The sequence below is a fragment of the Mesocricetus auratus genome, unplaced genomic scaffold (genome assembly GCF_017639785.1).
Source record: "Mesocricetus auratus isolate SY011 unplaced genomic scaffold, BCM_Maur_2.0 Super-Scaffold_2245, whole genome shotgun sequence".
Classification (NCBI taxonomy): domain Eukaryota; kingdom Metazoa; phylum Chordata; class Mammalia; order Rodentia; family Cricetidae; genus Mesocricetus; species Mesocricetus auratus.
Genome location: NW_024429180.1, coordinates 48,713,026 through 48,725,104, shown reverse-complemented (window position 1 = coordinate 48,725,104; position 12,079 = coordinate 48,713,026).

Genomic DNA, 12,079 nt, shown 5'->3' with positions numbered 1-12,079 from the left:
TTCAAGGTCAGCTTGCCACAATTTGGAATCACCTGAGAAGGAAACTTCAGTTGAGGAATTATATATATCAAGTTGGACCATCTGAGGGATATTCTCTTAACCGCCTTAACTGGCATGGAAAGACCTACCCTCAATGTGTGTGGCACTTTTCAGTAAAGGCCCAGATGACAAAGGATATGGGAGAAGAAAGAGTGCTTGCTTTTTGTTTGTTTGAGTTTTCCTCTTTTTTTTTTGTTTTGTTTTTGTTTTTGTTTTTGTTTTTATGAGACAGGGTTTCTCTGTATTGTTTCGGAGGCCATCGGTCCAGCCTGGCCTCGAACGCACAGAGATCCGCCTGCCTCTGCCTCCCGAGTGCTGGGATTAAAGGCGTGCGCCACCACCGCCCGGCTGAGTTTTCCTCTTTTGTTTACACTGTTGATATAGTAAACCAGCCTGCCTCCATCTTAGGCTTGAAAGCCACCTTATAGTAAAAGCAAGCTATGTTCATTCCTATGTTGTTGGTTGTTTTACTCTTTTGGCTTTTTGCAGGGATGGGAGAGTGTCAACACCCAGCTCCCAAATAAATCACACACAGAGTCTTCTTTTTTCTTATAAATGCCTAGCCTAAGCTTGACTTGTTTCTTGCCTGCTTTTCTTAAATTACCCCATATATCCTTTGTCTCTGGACTTTTATCTTTTTCTATTTCTGTATACCTTTCTTTCCTACTCTGTTGCTGGTTGTGTAGCTGGGTGGTTGTTCCCTGATGTTCTCTTCTCCTCCTTCTTTTGCTTTTTTCCCTTTTCTCTTTGTTTTCTACTTCTATTTATTCTCCATGTCTGCCAATCCCACCTATCCTTTCTCCTTCCTTGTTATTGGCCATTCAGCTCTTTATTAGACCAATCATGTGTTTTAAACAGGCAAAGAATCACACCTTCATAGAGTTAATCAAATGAAACATAAAAGAATGCAACACATTTTAGCATCACTAAAACAAATGTTCCACAGCATAAACAAATGCAACACATCTTTAATATTCTACATTTCTGTTTCTCAAAGATGGGACTATATACCCCACATATAATCTTAACTACAAATGGCTCTGTATTGCCTGCTCCAGGAAACAGAATCCATGTCTTAGTTTCAAAATGTTATTTTGACCACCTATGACTACCTGTTGTTATGACTACCTGGCAACCAAGTATTTGTTTCAAGAGGTTCTTATGACTAACTTGTCATGCTTTTGTTTTGCTCCTGTAACTCCACCTATTTTGTCCACCAAATTCACCATTTGGAAACCCCCTACAGTTGAGATATAAAAGCCTTGTCTTCCTTACATCCAATGCTGACCTCTTTATCCCCACCTTAGGGGGAGGCAGCCCATGTACACGAATAAAAAAGCTAGCTTTAATTAGTTGCTTGCTTCAATTTGTCCATGAATATTTGGGTCTGTGGTTATTCTCCTTGGATCTATTGGGATTAACACCCACCATGCTAGTAAATTTGGCCAGGAAGAAAGACAAACAAGGGACCAAGACTTTATTGTAGACCTTTATTGGTGGACATGCAGAGGTAGTTTCTGGTGTAAGAATAAGAGCCTGCTGTCTGCTTATTGGCTGGGGGTAGTTATAGGGCAGAAAGAGTAATGAAGGAAGAAGAGAAAAGTTTCTTTTGTCAGTTCCCAGTTGGTTGTTGCTAAGGGTAATCAATGAATGCTCAGTTAAAAAATGTTAGGTGATCAATAACTATCCTTGACTCGGGGTTGACAGAGTGAGGTAGGACAAGAATCTAGTTCCTTTAGTTCTAGAATCCAATCCTCTTTCAGCAATTGTCATTGTTTATCCAAAATGCTGGAGCTTTACAAGATGTTGTGGCCATTGCTGACAAATCATTTCCCAATGAGCCTGAATGAAAGTTCCTGGGAAGGAGTTGTAGTTTCCACAGAAAGTTCTACAAGGCTAATCAACTGACTAGAATTCCAGTGACTGTGGAGTTTGAAATGTTGTAAGTCCAGAAACAAATTATCTTGGGCCATCTTTAGCCCTTTTACTAGCCCTGTTTGTATGTGAGCTAACATCAGTTAATCCTTTGGAACATACAAACATCTAGCCCTCACCAATTAAAAGGCTAAAAGTATCATCAGACAGGATCTGAGACCTATAGGGATTTCCTCTCTTTGTTTTACCCACCTACCTAATGTTTATGGCTATGTATTGTACACATCTTCATTTATGGCTTTCTTTGCTGTCACTATAAAAACCTTATTCAACTGCTTTTACATTAGAACATGGAATTTGGAATGACCTAAATCTGTGTTCCTGGGCCATGGTCACTCATGCTTGGATCTCTAATAAGCCATCTCTTTATTCCATTGAGGTGAGAGCTGTTTCTTTTGTCCATAGTTCTTACATTAATTTTTCCTGGGAATTTAAGAACAAATGCTTATTCATCTCAGTGAGGGAATCAACTACAGACCAAAGTAATGATTCTAGTGCAATCTTAACTCAGTTAATCAATGAGTTTATTGTCCTTCCTTTTAGAACATGGGTGAACATTTACTTACATGACCATAGCTGACCCCAGAACAGCTGCATCACCACAAAGACTCATCCCATTAAGGATGACGACTTCATGGAAACTGCATCAAGGAACCTTTCAGTTAATTTCCCACTTCCTCTACAATTAACTTCCACCAACATCATCTGAAGCTGGGGCTGGACAGAGAAAGTAATGGCTTGACTCACATGTGGGGATCTGCCTTAGGGTTTTTATTGCTGAGAAGAGACACCATGACCACGGCAACTGTTATAAAGAAAACACTGAATTGCAATGGCTCGCTTATAGTTTTTGGCATTTCAGTCCATCATCACCACAACGGGTGCAGCATGCAAGTAGATGAGGTGCTGGAGATGAGAGTGCTCTATCGTGCAGACAATGGGAAGTTGACTGTCACACTGAGGGAAACTTGAGCAAAAGAGACCCCAAAGCCCACCCCATAGAGACAAACTTCCTCCCACAAGGCCACGCCTCCTAATAATGCCACTCTCTTTGGGGGGCATTTTCTTTCAAACTACCACATAGTCCTGTGACTCTTCTTTCTCATCTACTGTGTAGTGACAACAGCTCCGCCATTATTACCATAGACCTAACTACCTCTGTTTTATTCTGCTCATTTAGTTGCCATGGCTACCTGGCCAACACTATTAACCTAATTATCATGAGGAAGAATTTTCCACTATAGTAAGAATGAAAATTTAGTTGGAATATTTTATTGTCTTGAAACATTACACTAAAATTGCAAACCGGATGTTTTTATATCTGCACAATCGTAGATTTCTTTTTCTCTGCAATAAACATTAAAACACCCTTGTGTATGGCACTGAGCTATGTACTGTGAATATTCAAAAAACAAAAACATGGTCCTTGCTTCAAGAGATTGCTGTACAGCCTCTTGAAGAGACAGACACGGGAAAAATAGAAAACGCAGAGCCTGACTGCCTAGTCCTGGGAGCAGGCATGGCATCTGGGAGGAGCAGACAGACACAGGTAAGTCCGGCTGACAGACAGCTGCATTAGGCTGAGTCTCTTCACATCCACATCTGTGAAGTAGGCTTTCTATACAGTGAAGACCTTTCACTCTTCTGGATTGTTCTGACACCATAGCACACTGCAAATGCTATGTGTGTTATAATTTAAGAAGCAGTAGGAAGGAGTCAGTCACACCATACAACAGGGCTCACACGGGAGGTTAACTGGAAGAGGAGGGAGAAGGAGCAGAGAAGTGGGCAGAGAGAGGGGCGAAGACTGGTCCCTGGGCACAAGAGTAGTTGGAGAGAGAGGGAGAGAGACAGAGAAAGAGAGAGAGAGAGAGAGAGAGAGAGAGAGAGAGAGAGAGAGAGAGAGAGAGAGAGAGAGAGAGAGAGAGAGAAGGAGGAACAGACAGACAAAGAGAGAAAGAAGAGAGAAAGGTGGGGGCAAGACCCAACCTTTAAAAGGGAACACAGTGGATGTGCACAGGTGGTGCTCTTAGTGGCTGCCGCTGAGGATGTGTCCTGTCAGGATCCCAAGGGCAGGCCAGTACAGATGCCTGAATACCGACAATGTGTTCACTGGCATGACACAGGACATTGTGAAATGCTGAAGATCCTAAAACTGTCTATCCTCCTTACCGTTAAGGGTATGTCCAAATGATGACATCATCTGAAAGGCAACAGTTCAAAGTCTCCACAGGTGTCATGCAAGGCATGGATTTAATCTTCAAACTCACCCACGTAAATCATTTTAATTAGGAGAAATGAACACAATAACTTAAAATGTAAATATCATGCAAGAAACTGGTCAAAACTCTTTTCTTGTTGGCAAAGAATGAAATTTTGTGACCTCCTGTTTTTAAGGCATACCATTGCTAAACAGAGGAAACGTACCAGCTGCTGCAATGTGGAGCACAGGTTAGACAGGGAGATGATTTGTGAGGCAGAATTCACAGGAGGAGGAGGAACAGGATCTTTATTCACCCCTGTGAGCCTCTGTTGGGGGGGTCCTGGCTCTGGGTGAGGATGAGCTTGTAAGGGAACATAGGAAAGATTTTTACAACACCTCCCTGGGTGGGCTCGTGCTCTAGTATGTATGGTCTCAAAATGAAAACTGAGGGAGATATGAGGGAGAGAACAGCCAGAGGCATCTGGAGGGGTCCACACTGAACACAGTCAGCAGACTGAACCAGGCCAAGAGATGAGGAGGGTAGGGTGAGTGAGAGAGAAGAGAGGACCCAAGTGGATCAAGAGAGATCCAGGAATGAAGCCAGCCAGGAGACAAGAGTCCAAGAGAACAAGCAGCCAAAATGGCTGAGGTTATACAGGGAAGAGAACCTGGAGGAAGGGAAGCAGAGAAGCTCAGCCCTGGGCTGGGAAAGTTTAGGGTAGCAGCGGGGTGAGAAGTGCTCAGAGGGGCCACAGGTATGAGTGAGATTTGTCCCAGGGTTTCTTTGAGACCTAACAGTCTCCCTCCAGACAGGGTGCCTGGCCTTGGGAGGCTGACAATAATTCCCTCAGCAGAGATTGTGAGAACGTTTTAACAAACTCCCTCTCTCTCCAGTCAGTTCCTTCAGCGATTGAGGGACAAGCTGCTGTGGAGACTGTCTTGAGTTTGCTGCCTCGTCCCCCTCAAGATCTTGGTCTTCCCAGCTGGGCCTGTTAGCAGCAGGAAAAGGCTTGGTGCCATCTATTTTAAGGCTGTGTTGTCTGCTTGTGACTTAAAGGGGAAGACCTGACAGCTACTCCCAGAGATGCTGTGGCTGGCCAACAGCTGTTTCCCACAGGACCGTTTTGTGTGTGTGTGTGTGTGTGTGTGTGTGTGTGTGTGTGTGTGTGTGTGTGTGTGTGTGAATGAGTGTCACATTACTGGGACAGGCACACCAACTTCCTTCATTTGATGACCATCTCAGCCCCCACACTGCTGGGCCAGGGGAATTTATGCCAAGCTAGCTGATGCTTGCTTGGGCGGCAGTGAAATTTAGAAAAGAAGTGGCCCCCTCTCCCACTCCACTTTGTTTTCCAGTTTGCTTTACAGCATGTGACAAAGACCCACAGACTGGTGGTGAGTGGATGGAAGTTGCTTTGCAGCCTTAGGGAACGGCAGGGCAGGATTGACTTCCCAGTTTTGTTTGTAAATAACCACTGTTAAAAGACTTGTGTTGGAAGTTCCTTGATGAAATGAGAGCTGGGGTGCTAAAGTTCCTTTTCACGGATATTGATGAACCAGGAGGACAGACTCTGTTCGTCTACTAGAAGACAGGAAGCTAACAGTGCCCAGCCGCTGCAGTCCATCTCACCACAGTCTGGAAAGACTCACTGCAGAGCGCAGGTGTGGTTTTCTGCTCTTCTGAATTCCATGTTCTTGACACATGCGCACCATCACATGTGGGCAGGTCAAGGTGGTCATGACACTAATACCTGAAGTATTACTTTACAAATAAACACTTTCAAAAGGATTCTTTTTTAAATTAATTGTTATTTAAATTAAAACCAACCTTCTTTTACATATCAATCCCAGTTCCCTCTCCCTCCTGTCCTCTCATTCCTCCCCCCCCCACTTCCCCAACCCACCCCTCAATCCACTCCTTAGGGAGGGTGAGGCCTTAAAAAGGATTCTTAAAAGAAAGTAAGTCCATTCGGTTTCTAACCAGTCCCAAAGGGACTTGAAACCTCAAAGATGTGAATGCTCAGGGATACTTGATGCTATTGCTTACTCCTGGGACAGCTGCTAACCTGACCTTAGACCCACCCCTATGGCTGGGTTGGTTGTGTTTTCCAAGCTCAAACACACAAAAACTGTCTGTATGCTCTGTATGCTCTGGTGCCTGCATTCCTCTCTGCATCACCCGCACTAAGTAGCTCCTGCTCTTGCAGCCACTCCTGCCTGCAGGCAACGTGGGGGCAGGAATCAAGGTCCCTGCAAAGGGGAGCCAGGTCACACTGGGCAGGAGTGCAAGGGCCCTCTGAGCTAAGCAGGAATGTGCTTCTGCAGGTAGACTGCATCCCTGTGCAGCTACCCGGGATGCAGAGCCCTGCTATGTGATGGCTTACCCAGAGTTCAGGCTCTGCCTGGCAGGCCAGGACAGGGAACCAGCAGGAGAGGACAACCATAAACAGCAGTCTAAAACCCAGTATCCCCTTCTGTTACACACAACTTGGCAGTGGGGTTCTTGGTTGTTTTTTAAGTAGCTTGTTCTAATGCATTTGAGACCTGACCTGACCCGGAACGACTGGAATTGTTTCCCTGAGGAGCCACTAGTAGAGGACCAGAAGGCAGAGGATATTTAACAAATAATGGTTGGCTGAACTTTTGGTCTCTAGTCATTTTGCAAGCCCCAGGGAGAAGCTTCCCTTGTCTTGCTATGGCTTGACTCTACTTGGGTTAGCAATCTGATTGCTACCACCCCCCAAAAAAGAATTTACTTCTGTTAAGATATGAATTTAACTAATTCCAAAGAGAAAGAAACTTGTAAAGACACAGGAAGCCTCTCTCCTCTGGAGGTCGGAGCTGTACTGTATCCTGGTTTTGAAGATTTTGTCTTTTTATTTAAGGTGGTCTCACCTGTGCCAGTCTGAATTTGATGTCTGGATCCACCTGCCCACATCCCCTGATTGTTATGAATACAGGCCTGCACCACCATGTCTGACGTAGTTCTTAAGTTGAGAAATGCTACCCAAGAAGGGTTTTAAGGATTTTAGAGCTTTTATATAGCATTTATTCTCCTAAATAAGTCTCAGGAATTGTTTCTGTTTCTTCATCACAGAAGCACTGAACTGTGGTCTCTGGGACAAATTCCATTGTTGTATTGTATTGGCAGAATAGAAATATAGCAATATAGCATAATGGTTAACAACTTTTCTTTAGAGATAGACTTAAGGTATATAACTCCAATGAATGTTTGCGCACCCATGTTCATTGCATTTTAATAGCCAAAAGGTGGAAGCAAGGGGTATTTGGATGCAAACAGATAGGCGAAAATGTGGTCTGCATGTACAATGGAATATTATTTGGCTTTTAAAAGGAACAAAAATGTATAATGAAGAGATGCTGAGTGAAATAAGGCAAATGAGGCAGGAACAAATACTACATGATTCAATTGTTAGAGGTGATTGAAATTGTCAAATTAAAGACAGAAGTGGTGATGCATGGCTGTAAAAACAGCACTTGATAAACAGACAGAGGCAGAAGGACTGCTGAGAATTGGAGGCAATTTGGGGCTCTAGTGTAAGACTACGCATGAGGAAGGGAAGAAGGAAGGAAGGAAGGAAGGAAGGAAGGAAGGAAGGAAGGAAGCAGGGCATGGGGTGACCTGAACCAACAGATCATCTTAAATGACAGAGTCCTAAGTGGGAGATGACCAGGAGATGAGAAAGATAAAAGTTTTAACCTCTTCTGATAGAGAACATAAAAGTTGGGATGGGGTGGGGTGGGGGTCAGAAAGTCTTGCACACACTTATGCCAAGCAAGTTTATTAAAAAGGACAGCACCTCATACACTATTTCCAGGGCATAAATGGGACAGAGCCAGTGGGATTTGTCATGCAATGGAACAAAGTCCACAGGAGGCTAATCAAGCAAGGGAACACAAGGCAGGCATCTCAGAAACACTACAGACTGAGCACACAGTGGCCTTGGGCTTACATATAACCCTCAAGTAGAGGTTCCTGTGAGTGGAAGCCACAACTGCCCCAGGACATTACCTGTTCTGCCTAGAATATTCCTGGTTTTCGAAAAGAATTAATGCTCTTTCTCTATACACTAGGGCTTCAGAGAAAGCCTTGAATCAACCCAGCTCTCACTAATGGTGGTACATGCCTGTAATCCCCGCATTTGGAAAATGGAGGCAGGAAGATGAGGAGTTTGAGGCCAGCCTGGGGTACCAGGGACCTTGTCTTAAAAAACAAACATAGAAGAAAAGTTAAATTCATAGAAACAGAAAGTAAATAGTAGTAGCCAGTGTCTGAGAGAGTTAAGAATGGGGAGTTATCAGGGTTACAGAATTTCAGTTTGGGAAGAAGTGTTCTAGAAACTGTTGCAGTGGCAGTTGCATAGCAGGGTGAATACTTTGAAGGCTACAGGAGCTGTGTTCTTGAGATGATTAAAAAAGTTGATTGTGTTACATGTATTTTTACTACTGTAGGCATTTCAAATGATATGCAAAGAACAGAGAAACTAAGGAGACAATGGCTCCTTATACCTGTCATATTACACATTTCCAAGTGACAACTAACTGTGCTGGGTAGTTTTATATTAACTTTCCAGAAACTGTAGTCACAGTAGAGGAGGGAACCTCAGTTGAGAAAATGTCTGGGTATGGGAGAGCCTGTTAGACATTTCCTAACTAGAGACTGATACAGGAGAGCACAGTCCATTGTGGATAGGGTCATCTCTGGGTGGTGGTTGCAGGTTCTGTAAGAAACCAGGCTGAGCAAGCCATTAGGAGAAAGTCAGTAAGCAGCACTCTTCCATGGCCTCCGCATCAGTTCCTGCTTCCAGGTTCCTGTGTGAGTTCCTGTCCTGACTTCCTTCAATGCTAAACAGTGATATGTAAGCATAAGCAAAACCATCCCTAGACAGGAATTCACAGCTGGGTCATATCTCTACATCCCAGTAACATCTCTGGTACAGGAGGTATGCAGTGGAGAAACAAGGTGAGGCTGAGAACCATTTCTGGAAGGCGGGATCCCTAACCCAGCAGAGAGCACTGAGCAGGCCCTGCAAAGGCTTCCCGTGCTTCCCTTTCTCAGCCCTCCATGCCAATGGAGCTGGTTTCTGACCATGGTCCAAGTTTGTCACCAGCGTACGAGATAGAAGTCAGAAAAAAAGGAAAAAAAAATCACTCATGGCCCCAGAGCAGCTGACCCATAGGAAAACATCTGAAAATGCATATTTTGGCATGTGACAGAAATGCATGTTTATAGCAGAATGTCAGGCACCAGATTTGTCTGACTGTAAAATAGGTGGTTTTAGTTGAGGCGAATCTAGCTGGTGTGTCTGAAAGAAATGCCTCAAGAAATACTATTTTATGAACTAAATCTTCCTTCCTTTTTTGTTGTGCTGGGGAATTGCACTGAAGTCCTCTCTACCACTGAGCTGTACTTCTAGTCCATAAAGCAGAAATTTTAAGATTTTCTGTATATGTAATAAAGTGTAATCTAAAGGTATTAATCATAATAATGGCATCCAAGAGATAAGTCAAAGCTGGGCATTCTCCTGCAGAAGACCGTTCTCATCACTTTCTACTGGACGATCATTCCACCGGAGTAAGACACTCACTACTTTGAATCCAAGACTAAAGTTAGCCACTTCCTACTTCTCACCCTTGTCGGATTTCGGTGCAGATGCATCCTCTGTAGCACATATGTGTGCTGTATGTATAAACGTCTATAAAGTAAACCACATATGTGTCCATATGACTCACTTAGCTGATTCTTATCCAGCCAGAGGGCAGTATATATACCAGTAATTCTTTAAAAGATGCTTATAATCTGAACATTTCGGAAGTTTGGCATACAAAATGACAGACCTCGTATTTCTAAACTGCTTGTCTCCCCTGGTACCTTCAATGCAGGTGAGATATAATGTTGGCATTCTTTAGGAGCCAAGCAGAGAAGCAGAAACCTGGTTTGTCATGGTGGGGACAGGGATTGAATGACCTGTTCCAGAAGAGGATAGGGCCTCACCACGTTGAGATTTCTGTCCTTGAAGAGCCAGATGACCAACATCCAAGGAAGATACAGTTTGGCACAATTCCCCAGAGCACAGATACCATGTCGTCCTTTGTCATCATTACCTGAAGTACAGCTGGGCTCTGAAGTCCTCAGGATAGACTAAAACCCAGGTTTTCAAAGGAGAATGAAGGCTGGCTCCTTATTTACAAAGAACTGATCCCATATGCAATGATACATTATTTATGATTTTTTAAAGCAAAGTCAGCCACAAGTCTTAGAAGTCAGGCACATACCTTTAATGCCAGCAGCCAGAAGCAAGGAGCTAGTGGTACACACCTTTAATCCTAGGAGTCATGATTAAGAGATAGATGGGTCTCTGGAATCCAAGACCACCCAGACCTACAAAGAGAATTATAGCTCACACCTAACCAACATTGGGAAATACGTAAGACAAAAACAATGTCTCAGTAAAGGCATTCATTTCCAGCCACACTGAAGATAGAGGCAGCATTTTGAGACTTGGTGAAGAGCTTTTGTGTGGATCAGCCCTTAAAGCCTGAGCTAGAGGTGAGAGCTAGTGGCCAGCTGCTTTGCTTGTCTGATATTCAGCTTGAAGTCTGAACCCCAATTCTGTTTCTAGATCATTTATTTTTCGTGTTACACCCATAGAAGTTCATATGATCATATATTGTCGCAGAACACAAAATAGTAGAGAATTTATAAAAAATGTTTTCATCTCCACATGTTTTAAGGATTTTGACTATTTCATAAAGAGGGATGGGCTTGTAAGATAGAAAGAATGATGAGGACCTCACATGACCAGGGCTTGACATAACTGGGTTTCAAAGAAGCTAGTTTCCTTAGCATACCACTTCACACGATCTATAGCAATATTTCAGAGTGAGAGGAGTAAATATGTGTTTCTTTTTGTTCGGCAATATCAGAATTCTTGGAGGAAAAGGTAAATAAGAAATATGAAAAAAGTATGATAATATGTTAATAATATAATCCTAGAAGTGACAGCTAATTGTTGACTTCCTGAGTGAATCTTAATAATACGGATAATTCAGTATTATTTTGTTTGTTTTGTTGTAAAGTGCCTGGGGGTGGGGGTGGGGAAGGGTAATGATTTTAATTGCATTGTCACATATGTTAGCAAGTCAGCCAGTTCTTCCAGGACATATTTACAAAGCAATTTCAATATTTACAGTGGATATAATTGGTTGTAGAGTAAATACAGTGAGTAATAGTTTGTTCGCCTGACAGCAGTGCACGTGTTGAAGATAGCTTTTAAGCTGTGGAGCTGGCTACCCAGCAGCCCTCAAGTCTCCCCCTGCTTTGTGTCTGCCCTTCTTCAGCTATGCAAACAGGATTGATGGGCCAGGGAGGGATGGGAAACGGAAGAATTTGTTTAAAGTATATTATCGTAAACCTCTCCCTGGAGAGAAGGGTTTCCCCCGATTATTAGAGGAATGTAGTATACTAAAAATGTATTTGTTCCTGTTGCAGTACTTAAAGAAATTACAAATAATTACATGAAAGCCAACCGTGTACTAGTCAAATGTTCTTTATGTTCTCTACTGAATAGAGGAGGATAGTTACAGTCTTGATTTTGACTGTCAAAGCCAGCAAGGTCTTCAGGAACCAAGCATGAGTCTAATGAAGGGTGTGACTCTTTAAATTCCCATGTCCTCAGGAAAAGGGTTAAGAAAAGGGATCACTTCCAGGCATTGCTGCTTGGGGAGAATGCAGTCGGGTCTGCCTCTCTCCTTACTGTAGATGAGATCTTCTGTTCTGTCTCTGTCTCTCTGTCTGTCTCTCTGTCCGTCTGTCTGTCTGTTTGTTTGTCTGTCTGTCTGTCAGAAACAAGAAGGGTAATGGGCTTAATAAAGAAGTAA